Below are 15,739 nucleotides of genomic sequence, written 5' to 3' on the forward strand. Positions count from 1 at the left end.
GTTTTATTCCGTACCCGGTACTGGACTTCACTCCGAGAAACTCCTTGTGTTTACACACAAGGAAGTCTCCTCTAGAGTGCGCACCTAGGCTCACAGGGCTACAATATTTATACAAAAAACATAAATTGCAAGTCATCATAAGAATACAGGAAACTAGGCGATCACACGCTACACAAGTCATTTGTTTCTTTTTACAGAGTTCTGTTTAAAATTCACTTTAGCTTTCAACAAAATTTGGCCCTGAGACTGTCTCTACTCTGTTCTATAAACATTCTGTTTCGTCCTCTCTTATCTATGTGTATTACATTCCCACAGTCCTGTATCAGCTTTTTTACATTTAAACCATTCACTGTATGTCAAGTAGTAGAACACGGGGGCCCCACAAGGATGTGTGCTGAGCCCCCTCCTCTACTCCCTCTTCACCTACGACTGTGTGGCTGTTCATGGTTCCAACACCATCATCAAGTTTGCGGATGATACCACGGTAGTAGGCCAGATCACCAACAACGATGAGTCAGCCTACAGGGAGGAGGTCCAGCATCTCGTGAAGTGGTGCGCCGATAACAACCTGGCCCTTAACATCAAGAAAACCAAAGAAATCATTGTGGACTTCAGGAAGTCCAAAGGCGGAAGTCACACCCCCATCCACATCAATGGGGCTGTGCTGGAAAGGGTGGACAGCTTTAAGTTCCTCGGAGCCCACATCACGGAAGACCTCTCCTGGTCCCTCAATACCTCCTCTCTGATGAAGAAGGCCCAGCAGCGCCTATATTTCCTAAGGAGGCTGAAGGGATGTAACCTGTCACCCCTGATCCTCTCTAACTTTTACCGCTGCACAATAGAGAGCATCCTGACAAACTGTATCACAGTATGGTATGGCAGCTGTAGCTACTATGACCGGAAAGCCCTGCAGCAGGTAGTCAAAACTGCCCAACGCATTACCGGCACCCGGCTACCGACCATAGAGCACATATACCAGAAACGCTGTTTACGGAGGTCACGGTCCATCATCAAAGACCCTACCCACCCCAGCCACAGTCTGTTCGCCCTCCTGCCATCTGGGAGATGCTACAGATGCATTCGCACCCGTACGACCAGATTTAGGAACAGCTTCTTTCCCAGGGCTGTCATCCTACTGAACTCCACAAATAAACTCTAAAGCCTGCACATCTGCCAATGCACTTTATTATGGTTCTGTTTATGTTAATGTATTACAAGCCAAATGTATGTTGAATGTTTAAATGTCTTAATCTAAATGTACACTCTCGGGAGCCGCAAGCCTACATTTCGTTGTACTGTACTTGTGCACTAACAATGACAATAAAAGTTGATTTGATTTGATGCTTTGCGAATCATTGGTAAGGCAGTATGGGATTAATCCAGCTTAACATTCCCTCCTTTTATCATTACATGATAACCTCGACCTTTTCTCTACATACTGCACAGGGTGTCAATTATTTTGAAGATTATTCTGCCCCGCCTGGGGTCTCCTCTAGATTGCTTCGGATCTTCTTTTTTGGGGTGCTCGATTAATCCTACCCCGCCTGGGGTATCCTCTATTTCTTCTATCTTTCCTGATGTTACCCCGCCTGGGGTTTCTTCTACGTTGAAACTTCCTCATACGTGATGAATCACATTTGGACACTCATACCGGTATCTCCATATTATGCCATCCAATACAAGCCTTTCTCGGGCTTTCAGGTATCTTATCGAAAGATTAATTGTCTGGAGATCTTTGTTCATCTTCCTCTGCATGGTCCCGATGTCTTGGGTAGTGGCCAGGCTACCAAAATTCACTAAACAAGTAATTCTCAGGCTAGGTAGCTTATGTAGTGTTTTAACACTAGAGACAGAAGTGCTGCAATTAGCTTACAAGCTAACTTCCATATAACAAAAGAAAGAAGAGATTCCATTGTGACTCTGCTCAGAGCCCAAGGTTAAGTTATCAAATCATAAATTCCTTCTGTCACTGGGGAAATATTAACTTAAAATTAAGAAACTTAAATTATTTAACGTCCAATATCTTTAAACTTCATACTAAAGTTGGGTTAACTCCTTTGCAGGATTCTAAGAAGGTGGAGCAAAACATTATCAAATACACATCATTACATTACTTCATGTAAACTTAAAAAAACTTTCCCGATCGAAAAAGACAGTTGTGTTTTTACACTTTAACCAAACATGAACACGGAGGTAATATGGACAAAGACGGGATTGAGCAAAATTCACAAGCTAAGTATTATTCAATGCGATCTACACAAATTCACACCAACCAGAATTTCACCGTGGCCACAATGAAAGTCTGGTCTTAATAGGTTAATTAACCTCAAAACTCCAATTTATTCCAGATCTTGTAAACATTCAAATTAATTTTCTTCCAAGCACATTGGTAACTGTAACTTTAAGGCAGAAGCCCATCTTTTGTAAAACTATGAACAGACAAACAAAACAAAATAGCACACTCTTGCAGAAAACAGTAAATTACGTCATATTAATTTTCTTATTGTCCTTTCTTCAGATGTCTTTCCAAAATACTGTAAAAACATGGAGTATAACTGGAGAAAATTTAGTTTTTCACATTTAAACAAATCAAATCAAACTGCTTTGGAAGATTTCACCATAGCAACCACAAAAAGGGAGATAATCAGAACTCAAAAGTCAGGGATATGTCCTGGGGAAAAGTCAGGGTCGTATAACAGTCAGGGTGAGCAGGATTACTGGTTAAATTGAAAAACTCAGCTGTTGAAAAGGTCGATCTGTAAGGAACCTAATATTGGGAAGGAAAGAAAGTTAACTCGCATTATTCTTAACCATAGGGTCATTCTCATTTCGTAATTTATCGCACTTTGTACGTTAGTTGACACACACATTCCATGCGACTTCAATCACACTTTCAAGCAGCAGTCACAATCTCGAGAGAGAGAGAGAGAGAGAGAGAGAGCGCGCAGCCTGCGACCTTGAAGAGGGAAGCACAGGCTTTTAAAGAGACATTGCCCCTCTGTCGCTGTTGAGGTTATGCCCATTATGACAAGAGCAGTGATGATAACTTGCAGTGCGAAGCGTGAATCCATTTTGCCTTTCCTTCGACCTTTACTGCTGTATGTGTGGTTAACATTACTTGATAGGGTCCCTTCCACCTGGGTTCTAATCCTTTCTGATAGAAGTTTTTTACGAGGACATAATCACCCGGTTTGAGCCGATGACAGGCATCCTCTGGTGTTGGTTTATTTGCAACTGCTACCTGTTGATGGGACAACTTTAAAGCAGAGGTTAGTGACATACAATAAGACATCATCTGATTGTCCATTACATGAATATCTATTTGTCTGTCGTCTTGGATAGGAGCCGAGAACGGGGTTCTTAAAGGTCTTCCGAAGATAATTTCTGCTGGTGATAATCCTGTCTTTCGAGCGGGATTGGTTCTCGTGGCATATAATGCAATTGGTAATACGTCTGGCCATTTTAATTTGGTTTCTGATGCGCTATCAACAATACCAAAGACTACGAGATGGACTTATATGAAGTAGGCTTTTATTGACTAAGAACTAGAGCATGCCTCTGCTAGTGAATCCATCCTAAGAGCTCCCGGGGGAAGGGTGGTGAGTCACCTTTATACCCGGGCTTAGGGGTGGAGCCAGGGGCTGAGACATGCCTGGACTTGTACAGGGTTAACAGTGGTTTACCACACAGGCATGTACAGGTTAACAGTGGTTTACCACATTCACCCCTCGTTTAAAAAAGAGTCCGGCGGGGTGAAGTGTTTCAAAAGTTCGTATACGAAAGTTTCTCCGGGGGTCTTGTCTGCCGTAATGATCTTCGTGGTGCCGGTTGCGGCGGTTCTTTGCCCACGGCCGCTTCTCGCGTGGGACGGAGCACTGGCGTGTCATCCTCTCGGGGTAGGGATGGCACCGGCATGTCGTCAGTTCGTGGTAGACACCCCGGTGGTGCGTCGTGGGTAGTGGTGGTGGGTGGAGGTAGTGGATGGTGATCGATGGTGTTTTGGGTGGTACCTGAGGGTGCGAGGTCTCGAATTGAGACTGTGTCCTCCCGCCCGTCAGGATACGCCACGTAGGCGTACTGTGGGTTGGCGTGGAGGAGGTGAACCTTTTCAACCAGGGGGTCCGTCTTATGGCTCCTCACATGTTTCCTGAGCAGGACGGGTCCCGGAGACGTCAGCCATGGCAGTAGTGATGTCCCCGAGGTGGATTTCCTGGGGAAGACGAACATCTTTTCGTGAGGGGTGGCGTTTGTGGCAGTACAGAGCAGTGATCGTATGGAGTGGAGCGCATCGGGGAGGACATCTTGCCAGCGGGAGATTGGGAGGCCCTTGGATTTTAGGGCGAGCATGGCGGTCTTCCACACCGTTGCGTTCTCCCTCTCTACCTGTCCGTTACCCCGGGGGTTGTAGCTGGTAGTCCTGCTCGTGGCTATGCCCTTCTCGAGCAGGTACTGGCGCAGCTCGTTGCTCATGAACGACGAGCCCCTGTCGCTGTGGATGTAATTGGGGAAGCCAAATATGGCGAACAGGTCGTGGAGGCACCTGATGACTGTGGCGCTGGTCATGTCCGGGCAGGGGATGGCGAAGGGGAAATGGGAGTACTCGTCAATAATATTGAGGAAGTACGTGTTGCAGTCAGAGGAGGGAAGAGGCCCCTTGAAATCGACGCTGAGACGTTCGAAGGGGCGGGTGGCTTTAATCAGGTATGCCCTGTCTGGCCTATAAAAATGCGGTTTGCATTCGGCGCAGACCTGGCAGTTCCTGGTCATGGTCCTGACCTCCTCGATGGAGTAAGGCAGGTTGCGAGCTTTAATAAAGTGGAAGAACCTGGTGACCCCCGGGTGGCAGAGATCATTGTGGAGGGTCCGTAGCCTATCGACTTGTGCGTTGGCACATGTCCCACGGGATAGGGCGTCTGGGGGCTCATTAAGTTTCCCGGGCCGGTATAAGATATCGTAGTTGTAGGTGGATAACTCGATCCTCCACCGCAATATCTTATCATTTTTGATTTTCCCCCTTTGTCTGTTGTTAAACATAAATGCTACTGACCGTTGGTCAGTGAGCAGGGTAAATCCTTTACCGGCCAGGTAATGTCTCCAGTGCCGTACAGCCTCCACTATCGCCTGGGCCTCCTTCTCGACTGAAGAGTGTCGAATTTCGGGGCTCTGGAGGGTCCGTGAAAAGAAGGCCACGGGTCTCCCCGCCTGGTTAAGGGTTGCGGCTAGGGCGAAGTCGGATGCATCGCTCTCCACTTGGAAAGGGATGGACTCATCCACTGCGTGCATTGTGGCCTTCGCAATGTCCTCTTTTATGAGGGTGAAGGCCGCACGGGCCTCTGCCGTCAGGGGGAAGGAGGTTGACTTGATGAGGGGCCGGGCTTTGTCCGCATAGTTGGGCACCCACTGGGCGTAGTAAGAGAAGAACTCTAGGCATCTCTTCAGGGCTTTTAGGCAGTGGGGGGGGTAGTTCCAGAAGGGGGCGCATTCGGTCGGGGTCGGGGCCGATGACTCCGTTTTCCACCACGCAGCCAAGAATAGCGAGGCGCGCGGTGCGGAACATACATTTTTCTCTGTTGTATGTCAGATTCAGCCGTTGGGCCGTACGGAGGAATTTTTCTAGGTTGGCGTCGTGGTCCTGCCGGTCATGGCCGCAGATGGTGACGTTGTCTAGATAGTGGAAGGTGGCCTGCAGCGCGTTCTGGTCAACCATCCGGTCCATCTCCCTTTGGAAGACCGAGACCCCGTTGGTGACGCCGAAGGGGACTCGGAGGAAGTGGTAGAGGTGACCATCAGCCTCGAAGGCCGTGTACTGGTGGTCCTCAGGCCTGATGGGGAGCTGGTGGTATGCTGACTTCAGATCAATCATCGAGAATACCCGGTATTGTGCTATCTGGTTGACCATGTCAGCTATGCGGGGAAGTGGGTATGCGTCTAATTGCGTATATCGATTGATCGTCTGGCTGTAATCAATAACCAGGCGCTGTTTTTCGCCGGTCTTTACTACCACCACTTGGGCTCGCCGTGGGCTGGTGCTGCCCTCGATAATCCCTTCCCTCAGGAGTCTTTGTACTTCTGATTTAATAAAGCTCCTATCCCCGGCACTGTACCGCCTGCTTTTAGTAGCAATTGGCTTGCAGTCTTTGGCGAGGTTAGCGAACAACGGGGGGGGGGGGTTTGACCTTCAGGGTGGACAGGCTGCATACTTTGCGCGGCGCCGTGTTTAAATTCTGCTGGCTGCAGACTGTAAGTGGGGGCAGGGGCCCGCCATATGCCATCGTGACGCTCTCCAGATGGCACTGGAAGTCTAATCCTAGCAGTACGGGAGCGCAGAGCTGTGGCAGGATGAGGAATTTAAACTCTCTGTACTCCACACCGTTCACTGTCAGAGTCGCTACAGAGTAGCCGCCGACATCCGCCGTATGGGACTTTGAGGCCATAAAGACCTGGTGGCGTGTGCGCATAACCGATAGGGAGTAGCATCGCACCGTGTCGGGGTGGATGAAGCTCTCCGTGCTTCCGCAGTCGAAAAGGCAATTTGTGGCATGGCCATTTACCTTTACGTTCATCATGGACCTGGCTAGTTGATGGGGCCTAGATTGGTCCAGGGTGATGGAGGCCATCGTCGAGGTCGGTGGGTCGCTGTAGTATTCGCCCACGCCGAGGGCCTGGTCCCGAGATGGTGTCCAAGATGGCGGCTCCCCCTCGGCTGGTGGTGTCCAAAATGGCGGCCCGCACGGCTCACACGTGGTTGGTGGGGTCCAAAATGGCAGCCTGTACGGTTCACACGCGGCGCTGCTGGAATTGGGGGTCGATTTCACCTTGCACACTCTCGCATAGTGGCCTTTCTTGCCGCATTTGGAGCAGGTCGCGTCCTTTGCTGGGCATCGCTGTCTGGGGTGCTTGGCCTGGCCGCAGAAGTAGCATTTCTGGCCTCTGGTCATTGCAGCTGTAGTTGGGCTGCTGGCGGCTTGTGGCCTTACCGGGTCCCAAGATGGCTGCTCCTGTGGCGTCCACGTGGCCATCCGGTCAGGTGGGTAGGCGTCCATGTTCTGGAGGGCCACATCTAACGAGTTAGCGAGGGCCACCGTCTTCTGCAGGTCGAGCCCCCTCTGTTCCAGCAGCCTCTGCCGAGTATAGTTGGACCTGATGCCGGCTACGTAGGCGTCTCGGATCAGGTCTTCCGTGCATTCCTTGGCCGTCACCGCTTTGCAATTACAGTCCCAGCCGAGGACTCTCAGTGCCAGTAAATATTCAGCGCCCGATTCCCCGGGGCGCTGTTTTTGGGTAGCCAGGAGGTGTCTGGCGTGGACCTCATTAACAGGCCTCACGTATTGTTCCTTTAGCGTCGCGATGACGGCCGCGTAAGTAGTGGCGTCTCGGATGATCGAGTAGACTCGGTGGCTCACCCGTGAGTTCAAGACAAGCCGTTTCGCGTCATCTGTAGTGACAGTAGTGCTGGAGGCCTCCAGGAAGGCTTCGAAACAGCTCAGCCAGTGTTCAAAGTTATTGGCTGCATCTGCTGCTTGAGGATCCAGGTCTAAATGTTCCGGCTTCAAGATTTGCTCCATGTTGAAAATTAGTCAATAAAATTGATGCGCTATCAACAATACCAAAGACTACGAGATGGACTTATATGAAGTAGGCTTTTATTGACTAAGAACTAGAGCATGCCTCTGCTAGTGAATCCATCCTAAGAGCTCCTGGGGGAATGGTGGTGAATCACCTTTATACCCGGGCTTAGGGGTGGAGCCAGGGGCTGAGACATGCCTGGACTTGTACAGGGTTAACAGTGGTTTACCACACAGGCATGTACAGGTTAACAGTGGTTTACCACAGTTTCTACACAGAGTTTGGCCAATTTTAGCTTTAGGGCTCCATTAGCCCTTTCCACCAGTCCTGCTGATTGTGGATGGAGCGGGCAATGTAAATGTTGTCTAATATTGAAAACATTGCAAAGTTCAGCATTAATTTCTGCAACAAAGTGTGGTCCGTTGTCAGAACTCAATTGTATTGGCACTCCGAACCTTGGCACAATATCTTTCAGCATTATTTTACACACAGTCTTTGCAGTATTGTTCCTTGTTGGGAAGGCTTCTATCCATTTACTAAATACATCAATGATAACTAATACATATTTATATCCATAAGCTGATTCTAATTGTACAAAATCTAACTGCAGTATTTGAAAGGGACCGTCTGGGATAGGAATTGTTGCTAATATAGTTGGTGTGGCTTTTCCCGGGTTATGTTGCTGGCATATCAGACAGTGATCAATTGTCCGCTGTGCCACTTTTCCCCAATTCGGGTTGTACCAAGAATTTTCCAATTGTTTTACCATAGGGTACTTTCCTCTGTGGAATAGTGTGTGACACGTATGCACTATCCAGGGGAGTATTGAATTTGGAGCAACTATCCTTCCTTTCGGGTCTGCATATAGTTGTGTCAAAGGATCCTTTTTACAATTTTCTCTTATCCATTCTTGTTTTTCATTTTTAGGAGCGTCCTCCTGGTGCTTTTGTACATCTTCCAACGATGGCGCATAGGAAGGATACTTCCCTCCCTCCTTTTGTTCCAACTGGGGCAATTGTTTTTGGTCCCCATACATAGCGGCATATTTTGCTGCTTCATCTGCCAATCTATTCCCCTCAGCAACCTGTGTATGTAATCGTGTATGTGCCTGACATTTTACTGTGGCTAATTCCCTGGGTAGTAATACTGCCTGCGTCAATCTTTCTACCTGTACTTGGTTCGATATGGGAATTCCAGATGTGGTCAGAAAACCCCTCCTTTTCCATATTATTCCGAAATCATGTGCTACTCCGAAGGCATATCTCGAGTCTGTATAAGTATTTACTTTCATCCCTTCTGATAATTCGCATGCTCTTGCTAGTGCGTGCAATTCTGCTTTCTGTGCTGACCAATGATTTGGAAGTTTACCTGATTCTACCACATTTGGTGATTCTATAATTGCGTATCCTATCTGTCCTTCACCTGTATCTGATCTGGAGGCTGATCCGTCCACAAAGTACTCATGGTCTGGGGTATCCAAAGGCACGTCCTTTAAATCAGGTCTGATTATTGTTTGAGTCTCAATTTTTGTTACACAGTCATGTATCGGTTCTCCTATGTGTTCTGTGGGTATTTGTAAGAATTCAGCTGGGTTTATGTTTTTTGCAAAGTTGAAAGTCAACAAGGGATTCTGTATTAACTTAATCTCGTATCTACTTATCCTTGCCGACGTCATGTGCTGTGTGGATAACTTGTTCAGTAATGATTGTAAAGCGTGACTGCTATAAATTTCCACTTTTGAGTGTAATGTAATATTTTCTGCTGAGGTCAATGCATGATAGGCTGAGGCTATGTCCTGTAGACATCTAGGGAGGGCTCTCTCTACTGGGTCTAGGTTAGTGGAGAAATATGCCACCGATCTCTGCCTGTCTCCATGTTCCTGTGTTAGGACTGAATGTGAACATCCATCGGTAGTAGTCACATACAACCTAAATGGTCTATCGTACATTGGTCTTCCTAACCTAAGGGCGGGGCCTCTCTTAAGGCTTGTTTTAAAGAATTGAACGCATCTTTTTGTGCTTCTGATAGAACGAACGGTTCTCTAACCTGTGATCCTGTTAGTATAGTTAGGGGCCTCGTATGTTTAGTGATTTCTGGTATCCATTGCCTGCAGAAATTTATTAATCCTAAAAATGCTCGTATTCCTCTTTTAGTGCTAGGTTCCGGATATTGGGACATTGTTTGGGTCCTTTCTGACAGCAGGACTTTTTCATCTGGTGTCAGAATGTGCCCTAAATACGTGACACGCTTTTTACAAAACTGAATTTTTGCTTTTGATACTACATACCCTTCCCTTGACAAATGGTTCAAAATGAATTTTGTATCCATTTGACAATCAATCTCTGTGGGTGATGCAATAAGCAAGTCGTCCACGTATTGTACAAGAGTTGAACCTCCCGGTAGTTTTAAAGAGGCCAAACATTTGTGTAATTCCCTTGAAAAGACGGTCGGGGAATTAACAAAACCTTGTGGTAAACGTGTTCAAGTATACTGCCGGCCCTCAAAAGAGAAGGCGAACAAGTACTGTGAATCCACATGGATTGGAATCGCGAAAAAAGCATTTTTTAGATCAATAACCGTATATCTTTCAACCTTCGGGGGAATAGACGCCATAATAGTGGATGGGTCCGGGACTAATGGAAACATTGGAACAACTATTTCATTTACGGCCCATAAATCACGTACTAATATCCAATCATTATTTTGCTTAGGAACTAAAAATATAGGTGTGTTACACGGCGAGGAGGTGGGTACTAAAATTCCTTGCTGTATATAATCCTCCAGCATTGGTCTAGTGCCGTTTCTAGCCTGCAGTTTCATCGGATACTGTGGAATGGCTGGCAATCTAGTCCCTGGTTTTAAATGGACTCTGTATGATTCAGCGTTTTTAGCGAATCCTACTTGGTTAGGATGTACTGCCCATACAGCAGGATCTATTCCCTCTGTCAGTTTTCCATCAATCCCCTCTTCCATTTTTTTCGGTACCGTGGATCGATCCGGGAATTGAGAGAGGATCGATGCAAGGAGTAGGGGCCAATCGCATAACCAAGCGAAAGTGTGTTCATCTAGCCGGTGAAATCCTGGTTCAGCATCGATTGGTAGTATTGACAGGACTCTTTGAACCATCGGCCCGAGATCTTTAGCCGAAAAACCTGGGTTGACATGCAGGGTGATATGGGGGGCTCTATTACAATCTTGTAGGTAAAGACTCGTATCTCCTAATACTAGCTGAACCCAGGCGGCAGTTCCTTCCCCTCCCACAAAGCATCCCCAGACTTCAAGAGTATGTTGTGTACCAATAAACGGTTTAAAAAAATCTTCCAGAACCTGATCCTTCCCGGTTTTGTCATATGCCAGCGTACAGTGTAAAAGTGATCTTGGGTTCATTTGTCCCGTAAAAACTTGTGACTGATTAGTTTTACACGACAGTGATCCGAAGGACAGGACGAGTTTTTCCTTCTCAACCTCTCCTAGATCTAAAGTCCACCATTGTGGAAAATACCTTTCTGTTTGAGAAAGCATAAGATTCCTTTCTTCCTGATCAATTGATAATCCCTTCTTGTTACATTTGATCACTACTCCCAATTTACACAATAGGTCCCTGCCGAGGACGTTAAATTCTATATCCTTCGTTTTTAAGAATTGGTGGGGGGTGACTTTTACTTCTTTTGAGATTTCATTAGTAACCATGGTTCCTGAGAAACCCCAAAGATTTTTTACTTTTCCTGTACCAGGGATATCCAAATCCTTCCCTGAGATGGATGAGTATGTGGCTCCAGTATCCACTAAAAAGGCCAAATTTTGTCCCTCGATCCGTAAAAATACATATGGTTCCAGTTTGGCATTCGCCGTAAGTTGGGGAAGTTGTTTATCTATTAGTGACACAGCGTCGGTATCACTCGAAGTTCTTAAGGGTTCGGGTAGTCAAAACTGGTTATTAGCGGGATACCACGCACCTCCCCCATAATGTGGGTTCGCCGGCGGTGGCGGGGGTGGCAAGGGTTCCTGTGTGTACTGGCCGCCGTTCCAACATTCCTGTTGATATTGCCAGGCCTGAGCATCATGGTTATAACCTCCTCTTCCCCTGTATCCGCCACGTCCTCTGAAACCTCCCCTCCCCCTGCCTCTCTGGCCTGAACTAAAACGTGGTCTTGCCCCTTGAACTGACCATTTGTTTTGTGATCCGGACGGGCAATCCTTTCGCCAATGATGAGGACTACCACAAGTAAAACATCTAGTGTTGGCTGGGGGAACCCATGCCACATTCGTCTGTGGACCCTGTTGCTCGGAAACCTGGGCAAACAATGTCTCTTTATTCTCTCCTTTACTGTCTTTCTCCTCCTTTTTCTCTTTTCCCAAACTTTCTTCAACCTGTACAAGCCGTTTATGAGTTGCATTTGTAGTTCTCTCCTCCCAATCTTCAGTGGTTAATTTATAAGCAGAGGCAATTTCAGGTTTAAGGCAGGATAAAATCAAAGCATTATACTGAGGAGAGTTTTCGTCTTCCTCAAAAGCATCATCTCCTGAGTGCTTACTATAGACCTGAGAGAATCTCTGAACAAAGTCCTCTACCCGTTCCTCTTTCTTCTGTTTAGTATTTATTATTTTAGAATAGTTAATCTTTGTCTTCAATCCATCCTTAAATGCGTCTCCCAAACGATCAATTCTCTGTCTTTCCGTAACCGCGCTTGTTGGGTGACTTCTTTCAAAGTCTGTCCATGAATTGTCTCCTAATTCCATCTTAACAGTATTAAATTGTGTTCTAGTTAGGCAATGTGCAATCAAATCCCACATATCTTTTGCATTTCCCTGATAAGCTACAGCCGTTTGTTGTAACCAATCCCATGTTCTTCCTGCTCCCTCAGTTTCTACATTTGGGCAGTCCTTTCTAAGAGCACACAGTTCTCCCGGTGACCATGGTTTATACATTGCTACCGTGCGCCCTAACCCGTTGGGGTATTCTCTAATGGGGACCATTGTACCTTCACTACTACTGGGTTCCAGGGGTGTCACTGGGGATCCATGATTTGGTGTATCAAGTGGAGTTCCACAGTGGGTCCTACCTGAGCTCCCAAAGGTGTTAATGGATAAAAGGGAGGAGCAGGATTGGTGGAATCATTAGGGTTCGTATAACGCGAGGGATCATATTGTGGAGATCCAGGGGAAAGATTAACTCCCGGAGCTAAGGTGGTAGGAGTTATATAGGGCGAAAATGGTGGGAGCAAAGGGGAACTAACATCATGGGGTGCATGAGGGTTAGACCCTGAACTCTGAGAGTTTAAGTTGGGGGTGGATTGAGCTTGTGGTATCACTTGTGGTAATGGAAGATGGCTTTCTAATGTGATCGTCTGTCCTGCTGCCACTTGTGGGGTCGGTAAATGTTGACATGCAAGAAACGGATTATCTGATTTGATGGGTAGTGGAGGGTGACTGTATACAGGAGGTGGTTGCCGAGGTGACTGAACCGACAGTGACTGTGCTCGTGAACATAGTTGGGGCTGCCGCTGTTGCCGAGACCGAGCTGAAGCCAATATTCCCCCCAATCTAACCAACGTTTGAGTGATAATGTCATCATCTTCTGATGCTTCATCGTATGGCAATTGTCCAAAAGCTTGTTTCGTAGTTAACACATTCTGTTCAACTTTATCTACAGCTGCCTGCGCGTCCTTGGCCGGTTTCTCAGCCATCGGGTACATTCCTTCCTTTCGATCTTTTAAACCCTTTTCTAATTTATGTTTTTCACGATCTTCTTTCAGTTTTAAATTGTCGGCTTTACATTCTGCTTTAAGCCTGTCACAGGGGATGTACCAGAGGACTGGAGAACAGCTAATGTAGTACCATTATACAAGAAGGGTAGCAGGGATAAACCAGGGAATTACAGGCCAGTGAGCCTAACATCTGTGGTAGGGAAATTATTGGAAAAAATTCTGAGGGACAAAATTAGTCTCCACTTGGAGAGGCAAGGATTAATCGGGGATAGTCAGCATGGCTTTGTCAAGGGTAAATCATGTCTGACAAATCTGATAGAATTTTTCGAGGGGGTGACTAGGGGGGTGGATGAGGGAAATGCTGTGGATGTAGTTTACATGGACTTCAGTAAAGCTTTTGACAAAGTCCCGCATAGGAGACTGGTCAAGAAGGTAAGAGCCCTTGGGATCCAGGGTGCCTTGGCGCGTTGGATCCTAAACTGGCTGAGTGGCAGGAGGCAGAGGGTGATGGTCGAAGGTTGCTTTTGTGACTGGAAGCCTGTGTCCAGTGGGGTACCTCAGGGATCGGTGCTGGGTCCCTTGTTGTTTGTGATCTACATAAATGATTTGGATGAGAATGTAAAAGGTATGATCAGTAAGTTCGCAGATGACACGAAAATTGGTGGGGTGGTAAATTGCGAGGAGGAAAGCCTCAGGCTACAGGACGATATAAACGGGTTGGTCAGATGGGCGGAAAAGTGGCAAATGGAATTTAACCCTGAAAAGTGCGAGGTGATGCATTTTGGACGGACAAATAAGGCAAGGGAATACACAATGAGTGGTAGGACCCTAGGAAGTACAGAGGGTCAGAGGGACCTTGGTGTACATGTACATAGATCCCTGAAGGCAGCAGAACAGGTAGATAAGATGGTTAAAAAGGCATATGGGATACTTGCCTTCATTAGCCGAGGCATAGAATATAAGAGCAGGGAGGTTATGATGGAGCTGTACAAAATGCTGGTGAGGCCACAGCTGGAGTGCTGTGTGCAGTTCTGGTCACCTCACTATAGGAAGGATGTGATTGCTTTGGAGAGGGTGCAGAGAAGATTCACCAGGATGTTACCTGGGATGGAGCGCCTCAGCTATGAAGAAAGACTAAACAGGCTGGGGTTGTTTTCCTTGGAGCAAAGAAGGCTGAGGGGGGACCTGATTGAGGTGTACAAAATGATGAGGGGCATAGATAGGGTAGACAAAGAGGAACTTTTCCCCTTAGTAGGGGGGTCAATAACAAGGGGGCATAGATTCAGGGTAAGGGGCAGGAGATTTAGAGGGGATTTGAGGAAGAACTTTTTCACCCAGAGGGTGGTTGGAATGTGGAACTCAATGCCTAAAAGGGTGGTAGAGGCAGGAACCCTCACAACATTCAAGAAGCATTTGGATGAGCACTTGAAATGCCATTGCATACAAGGCTATGGACCAATTGCTGGAAAATGGGATTAGACTGGACAGGGATGGATGGGCGGCGTAGACACGATGGGCCGAAGGGCCTCTTTCTGTGCTGTAAAACTCTGTGGCCTAGAAATTCACTGGCCTTAGCGCCGCTTTTGAGGCGCTAGAGGGCCTAGCGGCGAAGTTATGGCCAGTTTTGAAATTGACAGGGGCCCTAAATCGGCGTTAGGCCGGTAGCGCTGCGCCGGCACCGATGACATCATCGGTGTGCGCAGCGTCCCGGTTGCCATGGTAACCCGCCCGAACTCGGAAATTGAGTTGCGGCCGCCTCGCCCGTGGCAGCCGCAAGCAACGTTCTGGCAGAGGTGCCTTACAGAACGTTGCGCCGGCGCATTAAAGGCCCCGCGGCGGCCGGCCGCTTTCCCGCCGCCCGCCTGGCCGCAGCTCCCTCCCCGGACTTCCCCCCCCCCCCCCCCGGAACAGAAGCAAGCCCGGCACTTGTCCGAGGTGCCGGGCTCATTTTTAAAAAGATTATCGCGGGCCGCGGCCGGGTGCAGGCAGCTCCTCCTTAAGGGAAGGAGGAGGCCTGCACTTCCCGAACCTGCCGCACCGCAGCGGGCGCCGCAGCGCCGGAATAGCGCCGAAATTCAGCGCATAGCGCCAGTTTTCAGGCGCTAACAGCTTTCAGCAGCGCCGGCAGCCGTTTGGGCGCAGAAGTAGTGAATTTTTGGCCCGCCCAGCGCGACTTAGCTCCGGCACTAACCTCCGGCACTAAAGCCGTCGCTGCGCCAAAACCCAATTTCTAGGCCTATGACTCTATGACTCTCTATGATTACTTAGCCATGAGGCACATTGGGACTTTTGAACTCGATCATTGGATTCTTTTGACCATTTTGCCAATACGTCCCATTCCTTTTGATTTAATTTTGACTTTTTGCTCCTGAGCTCGACTTGTTGTTTCTGTATTATTTCCGGATCAAAGGTACCTGTTTGTGGCCAGCCTGTCTTCCCTTTGGCCCATTTCTTACAATAATTAG

The sequence above is a fragment of the Somniosus microcephalus genome, chromosome 9 (genome assembly GCF_052327205.1).
Source record: "Somniosus microcephalus isolate GS21.2 chromosome 9, FLI_Smic_1.0, whole genome shotgun sequence".
In the NCBI taxonomy this organism is placed as follows: Eukaryota; Metazoa; Chordata; class Chondrichthyes; order Squaliformes; family Somniosidae; genus Somniosus; species Somniosus microcephalus.